This window comes from Aotus nancymaae, unplaced genomic scaffold (assembly GCF_030222135.1).
Source record: "Aotus nancymaae isolate 86718 unplaced genomic scaffold, 86718_ANA_hifiasm-v0.15.2.pri h1tg000003l, whole genome shotgun sequence".
Classification (NCBI taxonomy): domain Eukaryota; kingdom Metazoa; phylum Chordata; class Mammalia; order Primates; family Aotidae; genus Aotus; species Aotus nancymaae.
The window spans coordinates 55,516,526-55,536,845 of NW_026988414.1; the positions used below are offsets into that span (position 1 = coordinate 55,516,526).

Consider the following 20,320-nt stretch of genomic DNA (forward strand, 5'->3'; position numbering starts at 1 on the left):
ACATCCTCACCAACACGTGGTATTTTCAACTGGCTTTTGTTGTTGTTAGTAGCCATCCTAATGGATGTGAGGTGGTACCTTATTGTGGTTTTGATTTGCATTTTCCTAATGATTAGTGAATTTGAGCATCTTTTCATGTGCCTGTGTATAAATATTCATTCTAGCCCTCACTTTCAGTTCTTTCAGGTGTATACCAGAAGTGGAAGTATGTGCCTCTCAAACATTGGAGCAGCCCCCATAAAGACTTGCTGGGCAATACTTTGAGTGGGTTATGACAAGCCCTAGGGTATAAGAAAACTTCAACCAAAATTCTAAGAGGTAGAGAATATTCTGGCTAACAGAGGATTAATTAGATCTTTTCATTTTTGTTTCAATCATGCTTACTAAAATTCTTCCCAAAATATTTTATTCTGTTTTTTTAGATGAGTTCCACAACCTGTCGTAAGAGAATTTTCGTTATCATAGAGGAATACTATAGGATAACCGCCTGGGAACTAGACACTGAATGTGCTATCCTGGAGTTTCAGATGAGAAGCACCAAATGTGTTTACCCATGTTATAGGCCAAAAGGTAACAGTTGTATAGGATTGTGAACCTGAAGTCAGTTAAATATTTGGGGATGTGGTTTCAGAATAAATGGTCTGTAGCTCTTCTTTCTGGCAGTGACTGGAGAGCAAGGCCTGTTGTCTATTAAGGCCACTCCTAGTTCATGAAAATAAAACCATGTCAACTGCATATAAAAGAATGTTTATCTTTCTGTTCTCCTAGGAGGGAATTGTAGGGGCCAGGCTGGGAAACTGCCTTGTTGATCCAAATGTGGTAGCATATCATCGATGTTTCAATGGAAAAGAAAAGTGTGTTCAACATTCATTCATTGTTTCTCCTCATTGGAAATGAGGATTAAGGCAATTCTGCATTTATTCATAATGATATCCCTGGCACTAGTCCAGTGCCAGGCACATAGTATGTGATCAGTAACTGTTTATTCAATGATCAATGATGCCTGCTCCTTTAAAAGACTGCCTTGCTACACCTCACTCTCATGTAATGTCAAGATGATAGTTCTCTATCCGAACTGGGATAGAGCATTTGGCTGGCCAAGCTGGGTCCCAGGTGTTGCTACTGTAGACAGGCCCACTTTTCACCCCTTATTTGCATCTGTTTGCCACCATTCCTTTAATTGCATGGGGAACATTTTCTTTTGGAAAGAGGCAGAAAGGAAAGGGAGATATTGGCTAGAATGGCAGGAACAACTATTTTGAGTCTGGTCTGGCAGACAGAGTTTGAACCCACGTCCAGAGGAATGAGAGCCAGAGCACAGGAGAGCTGTTCTCCTGAGAAGGTGAGATTCTGGCATGGATCTGCTGCTTTGGGGCCCAGGTGATCATGTAGCCATGGAAGCTTCTATTCTTCTCTTTTCTGCGCAGATCCACAGCCTGCTCTGGACACATCACAGATGGCAGCCTGGGTGCGAAACGGCTATCTGGGGATGCTCACTGTCCTAGGGCAGCAAAGACTTCTTCAGGCATCTCTATGGGAGCCATAGAGGAAGGAGAGGAAGGAGACACAGGATAGGAAAGAAATGAGGGCCCCTGGCGCCCACTGAAGCTCCAACAACAAACTGTAGGTGCAGGCAAGCTCCTTTCTGGAGCATATACGGGGTTCAAAACCATAGCTTTTATTTTTTTTCTTTCTTTTTTTTTTTTGCGTGTATGTTTGTGTGTGTGTATGATCACCAGCTGGTGAGATCTGGGGGATATTTATTTGTGCTCCAAATTACTACCTTTGTACCTATAGGAAACCAAGCACAAAACAGATACCCACTTCGGTAGCAAATAGACAAGTAAGGGACAACAAACTCCACACCAAAAAATCATCTATAATCCTAAACAGATTTATCCACAGCTTGGTACAAAGAATGGTCTTTGTGTCAAATAAAAATCCCAGGATTGCTGAGGTCGGGAGTTCGAGATCAGCCTGACCAACATGGAGTAATCTCGTCTCTACTAAAAATACAAAAAATTAGCCGGGTGTGGTCGTGCATGTCTATAATCCCAGCTACTCGGGAGGCTGAGGCAGGAGAATTGCTTGAACCCGGGAGGCAGAAGTTGCGGTGAGCCGAGATGACACCATTGCACTTTAGCCTGGGCAACAAGAGTGAAACTCTGTCTAAAAAAAAAATCCCAGGTTTGAATAATGATTACAATGATAATGATAATAACAGCACACACTTTTCCACAGTGTTCCCTGTGTGAAAGGTACAATTCTGAGTACTTTATATGTTTTAATTAATTTAATCCTCCCAGCAGGCCTATGTGATCGGGTGTCTTACTGCAGCCACTCTATAGAAGAGGAAGCTGAGGCAAAGAGAAGTTAAGTAGCTTGGACAAAATCACACAGTCAGTATGCGGCAGAGTTGGGATTCAAATCAAGAAGACGGCTTTATCTCATTATGAGATATGGTAAAGATACCAGCTTTATTGAGGTATAGTTTACATACCATAAAACTCACCCTTTTCACCTTGGTTTTTTCTTTTGAGACAGAGTCTTGCTCTGTCGCCCAGGCTGAAGGGCAGTGGTGCAGTCTCTGCTCCCTGCAACCTCCGCCTCCCGGGTTAAAGCGATTCTCCCACCTCAGCCTCCCAAGTAGCTGGATTATAGGCACGCACCACCATGCCTGGCTAATTTTTCTATTTTCAGTAAAGACAGAGTTTCACCATGTTGGCCAGGCTGGTCTCGAACTCCTGACATCAGGTGATCTACCCGCCTCAGCCTCCCAAAGTGCTGGGATTACAGGCGTGAGCCACCATGCCCAGCCCACTCACCCTTTTACAGTGTATAATTCAGTGATTTTTAATATATGTTCAAAGTTGTACAACCATCACCACTTTTATCGCCCTAAAAGTAGCTTGATATATGTTAGCTTTGCTCCCATTCCCCCTTCCCCCTCCTTGTAACCGCTAATCTCTACCTTCTGTCTCTACAGGTTTGCCTATTCTGCTTTGCACGTAAATGGAATCATATAATAAGTAGTCATTGTGTCTGGCTTCTTTTTCACTTAGCAAGATGCTTTCAAGGCTCAGCCATGGTGTGGTATGTATCAGAATGCCAATCCCTTTTATGGTCAAATGATATCCCATTGTATAGTTACACCACATTTTACTTATCCATTCATTAGCTGATAGACACTTGGCTTGTCTCCACTTTGTGGCTCTTATGAGTAATGTTTCTATGAACCAACCATGCTATATTGCCTAACAAAAGTGTATTTAAAAAAATAAAACCAGAATATATTTCACATACGGTGACTGATAAGCTAATTTTCTGGAAGATTCAAGAATTGCCTCTCTAGAGGCAGGCAGGCACTCCTCTGCCTATCTGTATTTAAGGAGTTGATAAAGGTGGTAGAGATCATGCCAGATTATGTATATAAAGTGCTTTCTAAAACTTTAAAGCATCTGTCCAAATATTGGTCATGAATAACATGAGCTAGCCAATGACTTGAGAGTTGGAGTTAGACACCTGAGGATGGTCAGATGACTCATTGAGGTTTTATTGTTAAAAATACTATTTATTTTAAAAGGTTCTATGCTGTGTTACCTGGGAGGTGGAAAAGGGGCCCACTTTGTGTCCATAGCCAGCCACAATGGGCTGTTCCACAAATGTCACTGTGGGTCCCAGGGATACTAGTTTCTCTGTACTGTATTCCTCTTTCCTATTTGTTATTCACTTTTGATATCTTATTGATCATTCCTCATGTAAAGAAAAGGACATTTTTAACTCTTTAACCCAGTTAGGAACATGTTTAGCTGCATACAACAGAAAACCTAACAGCGACTTAAACAGAATTGTCTTTTCTTATATAACAAGATGTCTGAAGGCTGCTTTGGCGCCCGTGGTGTCTGGACCAATGTGTCTGTGCTTTTTAAAAACTTTCTCTCATGTTCACAAGAGGCTTGCCTCACCTTGAGCAGTCATGTCTGTGTTCAGGACAAAAGGGGCTTGGGTAGCGGTGGTGTCAGGAGAGCTGAAGCCCTCCAAGAATCCCCCAGCTGACCTGTGTTCTGTCTCATTGCCCAAGAGATCACCAGGGAGGCTGGGAAATGCCATATTTAGATTTTCCACCTACCATAGTAGAGAGGGGTGAAGGAAAAGGAGGTTGGAAATAGGTGCCAGGTTATTTTTAAAAATATGTTAGCCACACTCACCTCATCAAGAGAAGTTAGGAAATCCAGGCAGGTGGGAGGAAGCGGCAACAGCTCTAAAGGGAGAGGCTGGCATGGCCCCATTGCTTTTCCAGGGGTTTTGCTCAGTGAAGTTCTTCATTTGCCATTTCTGCTCTCAGACTTGTGATTTCACTGAAACCACTCATCTCCCCACAGACACTGGTTTGGCTACATAATGGTTGAAGGCATGTCTGGATGTTTTAATGATGTGACCATACAGCATTGTGACATGATGTGGTCCCAAGACACTGTGACCAGAACCAATCTGGCTGGCTGAGCCATGTCTAAATCTCAGCAAGTTTGTCCAGGGTTGAGGGGCCAGCTTGGAGTGTCACAAGTGTTCTGCCAGGGGCTTTCTGAATCTGTTCCTCCTCATTAGGATTAAGATGCTGGAGGCCAGGACCCAGGACTCACAATTCTATTCTATTTTCCTTTCCCTGCTACCCTCCCCAACTGTACTGGAACAGTCCTGGGCACGTACACGAGTCTCCATAAATGCCTGGTGGATAAACTCACATTCCTGGTGACTGGTCAAAGATGTGTCACTTATTATGAAGTGTGCCAAGAAAGTCACTCACTCGCTTGTCCAGTAAGCACTTGAGAGATTTAATCTGTGAACCAATTACTTCAATACAGTTTCCAGAAATAGAGTTGTTCATCCTTTGAAGTAGGTTAATTGTCAACCAATATTTTATCTTTGTTGATTCATCTGACAGACAATTAGTGGGGGCTTCTAAAGTGTCAGGCATGGTGCTAGGCACAGAGGAGCACAGAGAAGATCCTAACACTGCCCACAAGGCAGAGGGGAGCAGGCTAGATAGGCGCATCAGCAATGCACCCAGGTCTCTGAAGGGCTGCATCGAAGCTCTGTGGGCCAGCGGGGAGAGAGTGATTCATGACAGGGAGGAGTTGTGGGACTGTGAGGTTAGATTGGCTGCTGATGTCTCCTTCCTTAGACAATCTGAGCTGATGCTAGCCTCATTACACCAAGGGGGTCGGGGGCATGACTTTGTCTGGCTTCCCCTGAGATGAGCTTATTGGTGAGAGCACGCTGCTTTCTGGAGCTTGTCCACATATGCTCCGAGTTGGCTTTTTCAAGAAGCAGGATAAAGAACACTAAGGAGAGTCAGAATGAGGTTCAGGAAGCCCAAGGCCCAGGTCCCCTCTCTGAGGGAAGCTGGTGGATCTAACCTTCTTCAGTCCCCAAAGACTTTGTCTGGAGGGATGGAGTGAGTTGTTGCAGGATGTCTGGGAAGAGCTGTCTACAAGATGTTCACTGGTTCAGACACTCTGAGGGTGGAACGTTACAACACAACTTTCTTCACAAAAAAATTAATTTAGGAAATAAAAACATCAATGTAGTTTTGGAGGCATCTTACATTCTCATTCAAATGAAATGGCTTTATGGAGTCCCATATGGGGGAGGATGCATATTCTTGGGACATAGATAACCCATTTATGTGAATACTGGAACAGCATTGAGAAAAATGCCACTACTCTGTAGCCTCTAAAGGGTTAACATCAGGGCATATTTGAAACTTGGCAGCCAAAGGCAGCTACGTGACCTTTTATTATGAAATCAGATCGGAAGCTGTAGCACAAAGCTGGGGGTGGAGAGTCAAGCCAGTGGCCCCGAAGACTGCAGGAATAGGGCCGTCACACCCTGTGGTTAGGGCCTGAGTTAGAAAAGCAAGCTAGAACGAAGCCTGTATCTCCAAGGGGCATTTCCAAACCAGTACTTGAAGACTTTTTACAAATTAAATTTGTACTTCTTGCTATCCTTTAATTTTTAGTATGCACTAACACAACAGATTTGCTAAATCTGGAAGTTGGTAAGCAAGCATGTAATCATTAGCGACTCCTTAGCCAAGAATCTCTTGAATATTTCATATGCTGCCTCATTAGTGCCTGTCCCTGCCCATTGATCTCTGGCAATTCTATGGTGTCGCTTACTCCTGTTTTACAGATGCAGAAGATGAAGGAGAGAAAATTAAGTGCCTTCATGGAGAATTAATCACCAGAATCAAGAGCTCCACATGTTCTGGCTTCCAGTTCTTGACAATGAAACTGGGCTCCTTTTTTTTCTCCTAGGAACAGCTAGAACTTTCACTTTATGGGGCTGACAAAGAAAATCTCCATTTGCTCAAAAGATAGTGAAATGCCTACTTCTTAGCCCTCTGGTCAAGGCAACTTCCTTGAAAGTGCTTTAAAGGAGGTTGATGTGAACCAGATCCCACAGTTTTTTCTCAATTGCAGAGGGCTCAACCACAATTAACCAAAAAAAAAAAAAAAAAAAAAAAGATGGTGGGGAGCAAAACCGAAACCTATGACTGAACTGAATTCCCTGTTTCTTTGATCGAATTTATTCTTCTTTAAAATGTTATTGAATTTACTGGCCAATTAATTATAAAAGTTGAACTGGTGGTGAGACTTCTGTGGAAGAATTGCGTCCATGCCTTTCATGTGTTTGTCTTAAAAATCCATACACTGCATAGAGCTGGATTGGGGGTCAAGTGAGCCAAAGAGAATGCTTTCCAAGCCATATGCTTCTCCGAGGTTACCCCTACGTACCTCAAAGCTCTCAGGCGTTAGAAGGCCATAGAGAGTGAAGAGGTGAATTCTGAGAGTGTTAGAAAAAGCTGGGAGGCTGCCCGATTCCTGTGGAACTTCAGACCCAAAATGTATGGCAGAAGCAAGCAACTAGAAATCGGCCTAGGAGGTAATGATAGTCATTTTTGGTCAATTAAGCCTAGAAATAAGCAGAGATTTAAAAAACAAAAATCAGAGTAAGAAGTAAGCTGTAAGAGGCTATGGCCCTAAACCAAGGGGTTTGTTCTTTGTCTATTGAATGCTATTAAGTTGGTGCAAAAGTAATTGTGCTTTTTGCTATTAAATGCAATGCTAAAAACTGTTATTACTTTTGCATCAACCTAATATTTAATAAAAGATAATATTTTGAACAAATATTTTGTACCAGACTTGGGACTAGGCCTTCATACACATTATTTCACTGAATCCTCACAACAAGCCCAGGAAAGAAGTACTCTGATTATAATTTATCTTTTATGGAAAAGGAAATGAGGCTCCGAGAGATTCAGTCACATCCCTGGGGTCTCAGAGATTGCAAGGGATGTAGGCAGAACTTGAATCTTGGTCTGTCTGACTCCAGGGATCACATTCTTAAATATTTCTTCACTGTTTCAGTATTTAATTAAATACCCGCAATGAACAACAAGGTGCTTCTAATGTGTTGTACAACTATGTGAGCTCCTCAAGGTTGCCTTTAATGTGACAGTCCTGTTTTTTTGTCTTGGGCTACATCACGAAATGTCAAACATTACATTTGCTGAGCTATAAGAGACAAGAACCCTGAATTAAGACATTTTTGCTGAGAATGGAGTGGAAGATTCCCAGAGATCCTAAAGAAAAGAGGGTCTCAATATGACAAATCATATGAGTACCTTAGGCTTGAAGATTAGGAGTTGGGAATGAGAAAGAAAATGGCCTTAGGCAAAGACAATAAAACTTGATTGTAGTTTGACATGGTGGCAACTTTCCTTAAAAGAAGGAGGAGTTGGGAGAGAGATCATGGGGAATAGAGGGATGATAGCATGTTCAGGGTGTGTGTGTGTGTGAAAGACATTCCCTCCCGTCTGCTACAGTTAAAAGTGACGGAATAGAGGAGGTCATCTAGAAACAAAGTGCAGAGGTAGCATAGAGCCCCAGGGAAGAAAGAAAGGCCGTGGAGGAGGTGAGATTAATCAGCTTCGCCTAAGGCAACCTGCCATTAAATAAAGGATGCAGGGGGAGGAGGGGAGGCATTCTGGAAAGGCAAGGGTCACAGTGGTTTCAGTGACAGCTATTGGGGGCAAAGGAACAAAGGTGGGAAGACAGTGGGAGGAGCCCAGTTTGCAAGAATGAGGAAACAAAGACCAACCAGGAAATCAGTGGAGGGACATTGGCAGGGGAAGGGCAGTGTCCTTCCCTAGGGGGTGTTTAGGGGCTGGAAGTTGCAGGTGGGAGGGTGGCAGTTAAGGCCTGTATGACCACAGGAGGCAAGGAAAGCTTGAGGCAATCATAAAGAGGGTACTTAGATGCCTCTCTAAAAACTGAAGTCACTGTGGCTGTAAACTCTGAACAAATGTGCCCCAGGCATGTTCAGCTTTGGTCCATCTAGCCAGCTCAGTGCTTAGAGACCTGATCTGGTCATTAAAGTGGCTGCAAACGCCAGTCCAAATCTACCACAACCTGTTTCTGGGAATTTGCTTCCCGATGGAGGAGGCATCCAATAGACGTGTGTGAATGAAGGTAAAAAATAAATGCTAGGCTGGGCGTGGTGGTTCCAGCCTGTAATCTCAGCACTTTGAGAGGCTGAGGTGGGTGGATCATGAGGTCAGGAGATCAAAACTATCCTGGCTAACGTGGTGAAACCCCATCTCTACTAAAAATACAAAAAACTAACTGGGTGTGGTGGTGCACGCCTGTAGTCCCAGCTATTCAGGAGGCTGAGGCAGTGGAATCGCTTGAACCTGGGAGGCGGAGGTTGCAGTGAGCGGAGATTGCACCACTGCACTCCGGCCTGGTGACAGAGCAAGACTTTGTCTCAAAAAAAAAATAAAATAAAATAAAATAAAATAAAAATGCTGCAAGAAATGGCTCACTTTGTAAAGAAGTCATTTTTTTTCTAAATTGGCTTAGTGAGCTTCACTTTGGAACCAAGTAGAATAAAGTGTGAGGTTGTGGATTCTGGGTCAGAAAGGCTGGGGATTGTGACCTGGTCCTGCCACTTCTGAATTGAGCCTGGGCCAGGGGGACCCTTCCCTGGGTGCGATGTCCTCACAGTTCTCATCAGTGGACCCTGTGCAGAGTCAGTGTCCTGACAGTGGCTGGCTGCGGAGGGGACCATTGCTGTGGGAGTGATAGGGAGGCATGAGGGCAGAAGCATCTGGTAGGCCTCAAACAGCAAATTTCCCAGAGCCAGATTTTCTGATGGTGTTGAGTAATAAGAAAATATAATTTTATGGTCACCCTTCTTTTCCATATAGCCAGGGAGGACAAATCGTATCTTGTTTCAAAATAACAGATGCCAAATTTTAGGTGTCTGAGAGCTGGGGATTATGTGATAATAATATGAGGGTCGATCTGTTTTTTAAAAAATAAGTTTATCATGGCATATTTATTTATTATTATAGCTATTTATCGCTCTTTATCTAATCTATCCTATCTGTCTATCTAGCCATCCATTCATTAATCCTGGCTAGGGACACCTGGCAAACTGAGAGACCCTTATCCCTACCTTCTAATTATGCAAGTGTGAGCTTATGAAGTACAAAAAAAAAGTCAATTTTATATCTGCTTTTAGTGCCACATTCAGACTGTAAAAGCTGCTGTGAAAAAACCTTTAGGTAAATATTTGAAATATTCTAAAACTGACATTCCGAATGATATTCTGATGCCACTTCAATAATGTTTTATAAAATTCAGAGGAAAAATAGAATTAAGTAAATTTGAACTTTCCCTTTTCCGAGACACTTAAAGGCCGTACTATTTGCATATTCTAATGTGGGATCACTGTAGCTCCAGGTACAAAGCTTCAAAAGAAACTGTCCCTAGCAGGCCAAAAGAGCATGAGCCCATATGGCCTCCGGCCTTTCATCTGTATAAGACAAAAATCAAAGTCTCTCCTTTTCAAAGTGGCTTCTGTGTAACCACTCACCACAGCCGCTGCTTTCCAGAACTGTCTTTGGAAGCACAATTAGAAGGTTTAAAAACCAGAAACACAAGCTCCATCCTATTTACACATTTAAAGTAAAGGTCATTCTCAGAAACTGGGCTTCCCAGATTTCTCCCCGTGAAATCCCTTAAGATATGTAATACCAACATAAAGGGAATCACAAATCCAGTTTTCAGAAAATGGCATTAAATATAGATTTAAACTTTGACCTTTAGTCCCAAGTGAGAGGACAAAAAATTCTCTTTACAGTGAAGGGCATGTTGCTACTAAGCTTCAATGAGTAGGAGAGAACCTGCCTGGTGGTAGCCAGGATTAAGAAGCACCAATCGATTTACCTCCAATGCAGGTGTGCTGCAAATCCGCTGGGCCCAGATGCAGCGCGTGATTGGGCCAGGCTCATCTATATTCTAGAGTTTGTAGAAGTAGCTTCTGGGAAACGGGGGTCTTCTTGGCTTGGGGAATTGACGTTTCCACAGCAATATTTGAAATGCATTCAGAGTGAGCAGGAATAAGAGATGGAATACACAGGGTCTCCCACTCCACATTAGGGTCATGAGTAATAGTGGGAAATCCATGGGTAGCAGAGTGACGGATTGGGCAAACAGGGAAATCATGGAGACCCAGAGCATTCATATTTTTACATTCCTTATTACCCTGATTGCTCTGCAGGTGCTGACCAGGGCCCCAGGCTGCTGACCCACTCTGCAGCTCATCTCCCTGCTACATCATTGACAAGTTGATACTGAGGCCCAGGTGACGGGGGGAGGGGGTGGATGATGGGCAGTGGGTAATGGAACTTATTGGAGAAAGGGACTATTGGTTATGTGCACACACAGAAGCAGCAGAAGAAATGTTCCCTGACCATGGGCTTTGCTAGAACAATTAGAGAGGTAATAAAATAAACAAGAAAGAGCACTGGAATGGGAGTGCATTTGTTTTGCTTCTAACTAGCAGGGTGAACTCAAGATGACTAAGCAGCACAGTGTTTCATTTCACTGGACAGTGACCTATAGCACAAACCTGATGCTGCTGATCTTATATCCATGGTTGCCTGCTCCCCGCCTGGCTGATACAGGGTGCTTAGCAATGTTTGTTGATTGGATAAAGGAGGGAAAGAAGAAAATTATTTGTTGAGTGGGCCCAGCACTCATTCATTCTCTTTAAAGATAAAGAAATGAAAGCGTGAAGAGGTGAAATAACTTGATTGAGACCCCACTACTTGTCAGTTGCAGGAAAAAAAAAATAAGGTATGCTACAAATAATAATAACAATGACGATGAGGGTTAACATAATCAAGCACTTACTATTTGCCAGGAATTGTGCTGTTTGAGATAGTGATTCCTTCCTCTGTATCCAGGGCTAGGACGCCTGAAAACTACATCTCCCAGACTTCCTTGCCAGCTTCGGTTCCATTCTGTCAATGGGAAGCACTCACAGAATCCTGGGAAATGGGAGCAAAAAGTCATTATTTTGATAATTTAACTAATCCAGTGTCTGGTGCTGGTGGTGGCAGTAGCAGCAACAGACAACAGCAGGTGACCATGGGGCCGCTAACATAGCTGGTGAGTGACATTGCCCTGGGTTTGTTGAGCTCCTGGGCTCCTACAGCGACCACAAAGGTCTAGGCCCTTGCTTTCTCATCCTAGCAGCCACGGTGACAATAGTAGAGGCAGCTGAGGCACCAGAGCAGCCCCATGGGGCGGAGCTTGTGAGCTATGGGCAACTTCACCTCCCTATGGGCTCCTGTCCCAGAGAGTGGGGTCGTCCTGCAGTTATCTATCTCTGAGCAACACGGCCTTCCTGGTTTTGCTGCAGAAGCCCCTCCAAAACTTTCATACCCAATCACTTGTATTAAACCTTTGTTGACATGCCCAGGGTGGTTTCTGTTTCCTGACCCGACACTGATTGATACTACTTTTCGTGGCTTATCTCACTGCATTCTCATAGCAGCCTAGGAGAGATGAGCCGTTAAAACTATACTTCCTACTCACAGAGGTAACTAAGGCTAAGAGATGCTAAGTGACTTGCCCCAGGTCACACAGCTATGTGGTGGCAGAGTAGGGACATAAATCAGGTCCATCTGATGCCTAAATCCATGCATTTAAGTTCACCCCTCAAGAAAGCCCCTGCTCCCTGCCCCTGGGTGAGTTTATCAGGACTTTTTGGGTATTCGGGGATGGGGGCTTCCTGCTTCTGCTGTGTGGGGATGGCTTCCGTGGGTTCTCTCCAGAATGCCCATTCTCCAGCGTGTTTGTTTTCCTTCTTTCTTTCTTTCTTTTTGGAGTTTTGCTCTCTCACCCAGGCTGGAGTACAGTGGTGTGATCCTGGCTCACTGCAAGTTCTGCCTCCCAGGTTCAAGCAATTCCCTGCCTCAGCCTCCCGAGTAGCTGAGGTTACAGGCGCACACCACCACGCCCCACTAATATTTGTATTTTTAGTAGAGATGACGTCTCTCCATCTTGGCCAGGCTGTTCTTGAACTCCTGACCTCATGATCCACCCACCTTGGCCTCCCAAAGTACTGGGATTACAGGCAGGGCCCTTGTTTTCTGCCTGTCACCCTGAGCCTCATGTTGCAGTCATTTCCTTCATAAAAAGTGTTATAGGGACTGGTCTCTCTTTTAACAGCAGAAGTAGCAAAGGGCCTGGCACTTGTCAGCAGGAGAAGCAAGGAGGTTACCTCAAATTGGGGTTGGGGGGAGGAGGAAGGAGGAGGATGAACAGGCTTAGGACTGTTACGCAGCTGATGGGGGCCCTGTTCTGTCAGGGCAACACTGAGGGCCCTGGGCCCTGGCTCGGGGTGGGGGTGAGCTGAGGTCTGGGATGGAAGGAGCTAGCTCATGGATCTAGTTTAGAAAGGTATGGGGCTGTGAGCGCTTAACACGGCTAGTTTGAAGAAAGAAAAGGCCATGAGGCATTTGGTGTTGCAGGAGACACCAGGCCCAGGAGACACTTGGACCAAAAGGGCTGAGGCAATGCATATCTGCACTTGGAGGGCAGAGCTGGGAAACCAGTACAGACACGCTGTGGGGGTCCCGGGGTGGAGAGGGACAGTGCAGGTTCTGGGCTTTCAGCAGGCTGTGGAGTAAGGGGTGAAATAAGAAGTGGCCGTAGGGGAGGGAACACACACCCAGGCAGGAGAAAGCACAATTGGAAGCATCTTCAAACTGAATTCTAAACTCCTGGGATAAATCCGTCTCCCTTCTAAATGTCTGAGAGCCTTCAGGGGCTGTTTAGTGTTGAAGCTTCCTCCACAGGAGACAAATCCAAGGAAGAATTTGGCCTTCTCTGCATTCGTCTATTTTCATGCCGCTGATAACAACATACCTGAGATTGCAAAATTTACAAAAGAAAGAAGTTTAATGAACTTACAGTTCCACATGGCTGGGGAGGCCTCACAGCCATAGCAGAAGGCAAAAGCGATCAAGTCATGTCTTACATGGATGGCAGCAGGCAAAAAGAGAGCTTGTACAGGGAAACTCGTTTTTAAAACCATTAGATCTCATGAGACTTATTCACTATCATGAGAATAGCATGGGAAAGACGCACCCCTATTATTCAATTACCTCCCACCAGGTTCCTACCATGACACATGGGAATTGTGGGAGTTACAATTCAAGATGAGATTTGGGTGGGGACACAGCCAAACCATATCATTCTCCTTATTCTTTCCAGCTTTTCTCCATCTCTCCACAAGCTCTGCCCACCTCCCCAGCACTCCTGACCCAGACCTCAGGACTCCATCCCTACTGTGACTCAGTAAGGGAGCTCCTTTACATCAGCATCTTCTTTAAGGAAACTCCCTCATGCCCAAGTCCACATCTCCGATGCTATTCCTCTAGGTTCCTGCCATTGGACAAAATAGCTATTTTGATAAACACTCTTGAACGTAGGATATCAATGGCTTGTTATAACTTAAAATGTTCCCCTTCCAAAAAGCATTTGTATTTTAATACAAGCCTTCAGCACTTCATTCAAAGGAGTGAGTAATGTGGAATTTCAAGTGTCATTGACATGAAATTTATTTCCGTTAAGAATGCCTTTGGCTGTAACAGAAAGCCATACTACAGTGGCTTAAACAAGTAAAGGTGTTTATGATAGACACACATTCACACCCACACCCACACCTACACAAATTATTCATTTGTCTATCCAGGGCTTATATGGCCACTGTATCCCATCACTATAGGCCGAGCTTCCCTCTCTCTTCCTGCTTCATCCCCAAGGTTGCAAGAAGATCGCATGAGGTATTGCAACCATGACAGAGCAAAGAAGATGAAAAAGGTGTAAGGCACAGAGACCACCTCCCCAGGGACTTCTACTGACATCTCATCTACCAGAACTGAGTCACAAAGTGAAAACCCAGCTGCAAGGGAGCTGTGGAAGTGAGCTTTTAATTTTTATTTATTTTTAATAATTTGGCATAGTGATACTTAAAATTAAAAAGGAGGTTCTATGAGTAAGTGGAAAGGAGAATGGATGGGGAATTGGCTATAGCAGGGTCTGCCATAAACAGCAATATGCTAGTGCTGAAGGGACTTCAGAGAACATGTTGTCCCACCCTCTTCCTCTATGGAAAAGGTGCAGAGGGAAGTGCTGAGAAGGGAAGGGATGGACCTGTGTGAAAACACACCAGTCTTTCAGCCTACTGCCCACGACTCATCTCCTAGAGCCTACGGGTGTGCTTTAAAGCAAGGAAGAAGAGGTCCCCCTTTTTCCTGGGGCCATCCACTCTACCCACTGCAGAAAGTCCCCCTGTTGTCCTCCAGTACAGTTAGAATGGCTTTGGTTTTTTACATTTTCTCTTTGCCATTTTAACCATTTCTAAGTTTACAATTCAGTGGCATTGAGTACGTCTACAACGCACTTTATGTGCAATCATCACCACTCTTCTGTCTGCTTTTCATTGCTAACATAGTGTTGGGTTTTCCAGGTGTAGGGTTCAGAGATGGAGATTGGAAATAAAGGCAGTGATATGTTTAATTCATTCAAAAATACAAAGTGTTTTTATTATTAGTTGTGTCTAACAGTTTAGAAAGGCATGTAGTTTCTTCCTGGGAACATGTGGTTTCCAATCTGGATTATTTATCCCCCTCCAATAAATGTTATGTGTAACTCTCTTGCACAGAGAGCTGCCGTCAGGGCTCCGAGCTGCCCCATCTTTTATTCAAGGGCATCAGTATCAATCCCCTTGTGTTTGTACTCAGATTCTACAAATAAATTATTTTCTTTGAATGTTCTCGGGGCCATTTTGTGATTTGGGGCAGATGAACATACCTCTGGATTTTCTAATCCCTATGAATTGGGCCATGGCCAGAAAATGAGGAGAAATTTGGGGGAGGTAAAGGCAGTTTCCAGCCCACAAACAACCTTCCACTCTTGGAAAAATTCCTCTGAGTCTCACGGGCGGAAATGGAGTCCTGTAACTTCAGTAGACGGTGAGACTCTGGAGGGAGACAACTGGTGCAATTTCCATCTCTTGAAACATTTAAAATGTATCTGATCAAAGGAGGAGAAAATTAACCACGGTGTAGGAAACTGGCAGGGGGACGGACAAGATGACCTAATTTGCCTTTCCCATTACTAATTTCAGTAGGAGTCATCTCTGGGAATTCCATGTTGAAATTCCAAGGCAAGAGCTCCACGGTGGGAATTTGTGGCTTCGGAAAATGACACTCTGGACTCCTGATTTTTGAAGCCTCTGCTGCATCCTTTGGGGTTTAGTGTCGAACTAAATTCTTCTCAGATAGACACACGGGGCCCCATTCTTATCTACATAATAACTTTGGAGAAATTTTCCCTTTGGGTTTCAAAGGATGTGAGTTAGGCCTATGAAAGTTGGGGCTATGCAATGAATTCATTACTTGCTGAAATAAAAATCAACACAAATATGTCTTTGCCTTAAGAAAAAAAAAAAAACCCACACCACTTAGTTGCTTTACCAATCTCTGGATTCAATTAATTTTTAACATGGAAGTAAAGTCCCTTTTATTTTTTTTTTTCCTTTCAAGCCAGACATTTATTTTTAACAAGGGATGAAATCATCTGAGAACAAAATGGGACATCTGTTACTTTATATCTGTTTATTTTAAGTACTTAAATCTGAGTTTGATTTCACACAATTTTGACATTGTTGCTTCATTAATAATCCTTACGTAATTGTGACCTCAGAGTGAGCCCTGTGATTGCAGCATTCACTTCTCATTAGCACAGAGTCTGATAGGAAAGCCAGAGTCACCCTGAGATGGGAGAGGCTTCCATGTTCAAAGCTGGTCCAAACGCTGACCCCAGCAACAGCAGAAAACCACCTCAGAAAGCGCAAGGAGAAGGCCTCTGAAGGAGCCCTAATCATGATAAAATGATGGCCTGCAGTCTGCTGTTTACGTTTGCATGGTTCTATCTTGCAGAAGTTGTTGGATGGGCAATCTAGTGGCAGCAGTTTTTGCAAGAGAAATAAAAGATTGCATAGGAAACATATAGAACTACCACCTACCTATGTGTATACAACAGTGTGTTGGACCACAGGTACCACTTCATCTACCAGGTCAAACAGCCTGCCTTCTCAAAGTCCTGGGATGCAGAATGGTAAGCAGGTAGGCAGTATGGGAGAGCTGCACAGCTTCACAGAGAGGAGCTCTCTGGCCACAGTGCGTCTGGCAAATGGGTGTGGCCTGGAACCTGGGGCTGAGGAGGAGTGGGAATCAGAGATGGGAATTTGAAATAAGGGCGGTAAAGTTTTGTTTTTGTTTTTTTGAGATAGCGTTTAGCTCTTGTTGCCCAGGCTGAAATGCAATGGTATGATCTCAGCTCACTGCAACCTCCGCCTCCCAGATTCAAGCGATTCTCCTGCCTCAGCCTCCCAAGTAGCTGGGATTACAGGCATGCACCACCAAGCCCAGCTAATTTTGTATTTTTAGTAGAGATGGGGGTTTCTCCATGTTTGTCAGGCTGGTCTCGAACTCCAAGCCTCAGGTGATCTGCCTGCTTCAGCCTCCCAAAGTGTTGGGATTACAGGCAGGAGCCACCATGCCCAGCTAAATTTTTAATTCATTCATTTGTAGAACAGATATTTAATGAGCCCTATGCCAAGCACTGGATATATGTGGCAAACAGATGATACTTCCGTTTATGAAGTTTAAAAGATTAGGGAGCTATGAGAATGACAGTGGGGTCTATTTGAGATTTAGGTGTCATAGGACACTCAAAGAGATAAAATGTCAGCTGACACTAGAAGGATGGAAAGGAGCTAGAAATAGGAAGAGGAAGGGAGAGAGAATTCAAGCAAGATGAAACAGCCTAATGGAAAGCCCGGAAGGGGAAAGAGATTGGCATGTTGGAGAGACAGAAAGGGGGCCAGTGTGGCTGGAGTGCAGTGAAAGGCAGAGAGGGAGTGGAGAAGGACAGGAGGGAGAAGATGGTAAAGAAGATGGAAGTCATACCTGGTTTTGTAGGCCAAAGTGAGGCGTTTGGATTTAACTGTATACACAAGGGAACTTACTGGTATTTTGAGTAGGCAAGTGAAATGATTGGGCTTATGCCTTCATGCTGGACATAGAGGGAGTGAATTACAAGGAGCAAGAGCCAAAGCAGGGAGATGAAACATCGTAGGCTGCTGTTGTGGTCTAGGTGTGCGTCATAGCAAGGGTGGGGGAAGGGGGCAGGTAGAATAAATCTTTAGAATAAAATCAACAGGGAATCCTGATGGACCGGATGTGGCAGTGAGGAGGTGTCACAGGATCCTTAGGGTGTCACTTTGCTGGACAAAAACCTCTGTGGCTGGCGGCACCTTCTGCCTGAGTTGCTTGTGCCCACTGGGCTTGTTCTGATCACTTGGCCCAGCAGGCTGTGCACTACTCATTTTGCACTACTGGCCAGGATCCCACACCTGCAAAACATGAGCCAGGTGCAGAGTGGTGAGGGGTGTGTGGGCAAGCAAGTGTGGGGTACAGCCACTGCTCACAGCTAGGCACACTGTCTGCTGTGGCAGGGCAGGCAACTCCAGGTCCTGGCTCTGTGCAAGGCTGCAGATGGACCAGATATACCATATGTGGCTTCCTCTGAGGGCACAGGCTTCTGGATGAGGGAAATATAATGGTGCCTGGAAGCATGGAGATGTCAGGAGCCACAGAAACCAAAAAAGTGTCACAGCCCTGGCTTGGGGAGCCCCTAGGTCTGGGCTCCCAAAGGACCACAGCTCTTCTCTCTTTGTTGTCCACAACATGGTGAACAGGGGGTTGTGTTTCAGCCCTGTTTGTGTGACAGCTTTTTAACTCCCACCATTTGGTGGACCTTGAGTTCTTGTTCCGTGTCCAGGAAGAATGAGGTACGTGGACAACTGGAGGGTGAACAAGACAGAGAGAAGCTTTACTGAGTGGCAGAACAGTTCTCAGGAGACCCAAAGTGGGTAGCACCTATCCTCAGGCAGATTATCCCATCATCTGCAACTCTCAGCAGAGAGGAGACCTGGAGTGGGTAGCTCCTATCTGCAGGCAGGTTATCCTGTTCTCTCTGTAGCCCTCAGTGGAGAGGAGACCTGGAGTGGGTTCCTATTTGCAGGTAGGTCGTTCTGTCCTCTGCCTGAGACTGGCTGAGTTGGGGTTTATGAGCATCAGGGGGAGAATTTGTGTGCTGATTGGTCCATGAGTGGCCATGGGCAGACCCAGAAAAAGCACCATAAATTCTTAGTCTGGTCCACAGAACTGTAAGCCTGGCCCCCAGGCATCAGGTTGTCCCTGGCTTGAAGGTGGGACTTCAACAGGGGTGGGCTCACCCTTTCCCCCCAGGAGCCTGCCTGCCTCCCGCTGCTATCTATATGTCATCCACGGTGCCCATGGTGCCCAGGTTGTTCATGTCAGGGGGTGCCTGCAGTGCCTTCAGTGCCAAGCTGCCCTCAGTGTCCCCTCAGACTCCCTTCTATGCTCATTGATGCTCAAAGTTCAGAGGGGGCCAAGGTGGCAGAGGCCTGGCATGTTAGCACTGCCCCAAGCACATGCACACTGGGCTGGGTCGTGATAGTGCCTGGGCTCAGCCACAACTTTGCTTTAAAATCAGAGCAGATACTGTGAGTGGGGAGAGGCCAGGCAGCAGAACAGGCATTACCAGGCTGTGGGGACAAAGGGGTTTCCTGGGTCACTGAGATCACAGGGATGTCCGGGTCCGCAGCCATGGCTGGGTGGCTGCAGCTGCACTTGTGGAAGGCGGGGCTCCCACGGCTCCAACTTTGGAGTGGGCAGGACTCCTGCCAGCCCCATGGAGTGCACTGCCCCAGCCACACATCTCCCACTGCAGTCAGTGTCATGTCAGCAGCCACACCAGACAGGCTGCCACTGCCATCAGAAAGACGAGGGACCAGGACCCAGGTTTCTGAGTTAAACATCTTGGTGAACAGTGGTCCTAATTGCCAAGATGAAAAGGGTGGGATGGGGTAGGCAGGGAACCAGGTTGTTGCGATGGGTTTGTGGATGGGAAGCAAAATATTCCATTTAGGACTTGTTGGCACTGAGATGTCAAATTGGCATTCAAATATTTGAGTCGGGAGTTCTTAAAAACAGGTCTGGCTTGCAGATATAAATTTGGAGTTGTTGACAAGTAAATGGTTTTTAAAACCATGGCAAGAATGATGTTACTTGGATTTTGAATAAAAATGAGTAAGTATTGTGCTGGCTAGAGGTTCTCCAGGGAAGGAAGAAAGATGCCATATTTACTTCACAATGTGTTTTGGAATATTTTAAAGTAAATTATGGACATGATATTTCACTCCTAGATTCCTTAGTGCCCATATTCACAAAATAAGGACATCTTCCTACTTAAGCACAATCCCAGAAATGACATTTAGGGTCATCAACTCAGTGCCAGCTCTTTCCTTGGGCTCAGCAGTGTCCATTTATATTTTTCTTTTAACTCTCACAACTCTATGAAGGAGATATGACTGACCCATTCTATCAACAAGGACACAACGGCTCAGAGAGGGTTTGTAACTTATCTAAGACCAGGTAACTAGAGATGTGTGCAGCCAAGATTCAAACCCAAGTCTGGGTGTAGAGCTTTCCTTCAGTCATTACTCAGCTGCAGACAGTGGCCCAGAAACTCATCTGCATGGAGGGCATTTGATCTTTCTCTCCCTCGGGCCCTATCCTTGACCTGGCATCTTTGTCTTGGGAAACTGTCTTTTCCTCAGATCATTTGACAGGCCCCATGATTCTTTTCTTTTTCTTTTTCTTTTTATTTGAGACAGAGTTTCACTCTTGTCATGTAGGCTGGAGTGCAGTGGTGAGATCTTGGCTCACTGCAACCTCTGCTTCCTGGGTTCAAGTGATTCTCCTGCATCACCCTCCCGAGTAGCTGGGATTACTGGCGCCCGC

The 20,320-nt window shown here is 45.0% G+C and overlaps 1 long non-coding RNA gene and 1 other non-coding gene across 2 annotated transcripts in view; one reads left to right on the forward strand and one right to left on the reverse strand.

Moving 5' to 3' along the window:
• LOC135274907 (uncharacterized) overlaps window positions 1–13,235 on the reverse strand; it is a 34,772-nt gene extending 21,537 nt beyond the window's left edge. Inside the window, exons 1-2 of the long non-coding RNA XR_010342652.1 lie at window positions 13,090–13,235; window positions 11,265–11,401 (exon numbers count right to left, since the gene is read on the reverse strand). This is a non-coding gene — a long non-coding RNA (uncharacterized LOC135274907). The remainder of the gene's footprint in view (window positions 1–11,264; window positions 11,402–13,089) is intronic.
• The window catches only part of LINC03041 (long intergenic non-protein coding RNA 3041), a 66,762-nt gene that overhangs the window by 23,977 nt on the left and 22,465 nt on the right, over window positions 1–20,320 (forward strand). The window lies entirely within an intron of this gene.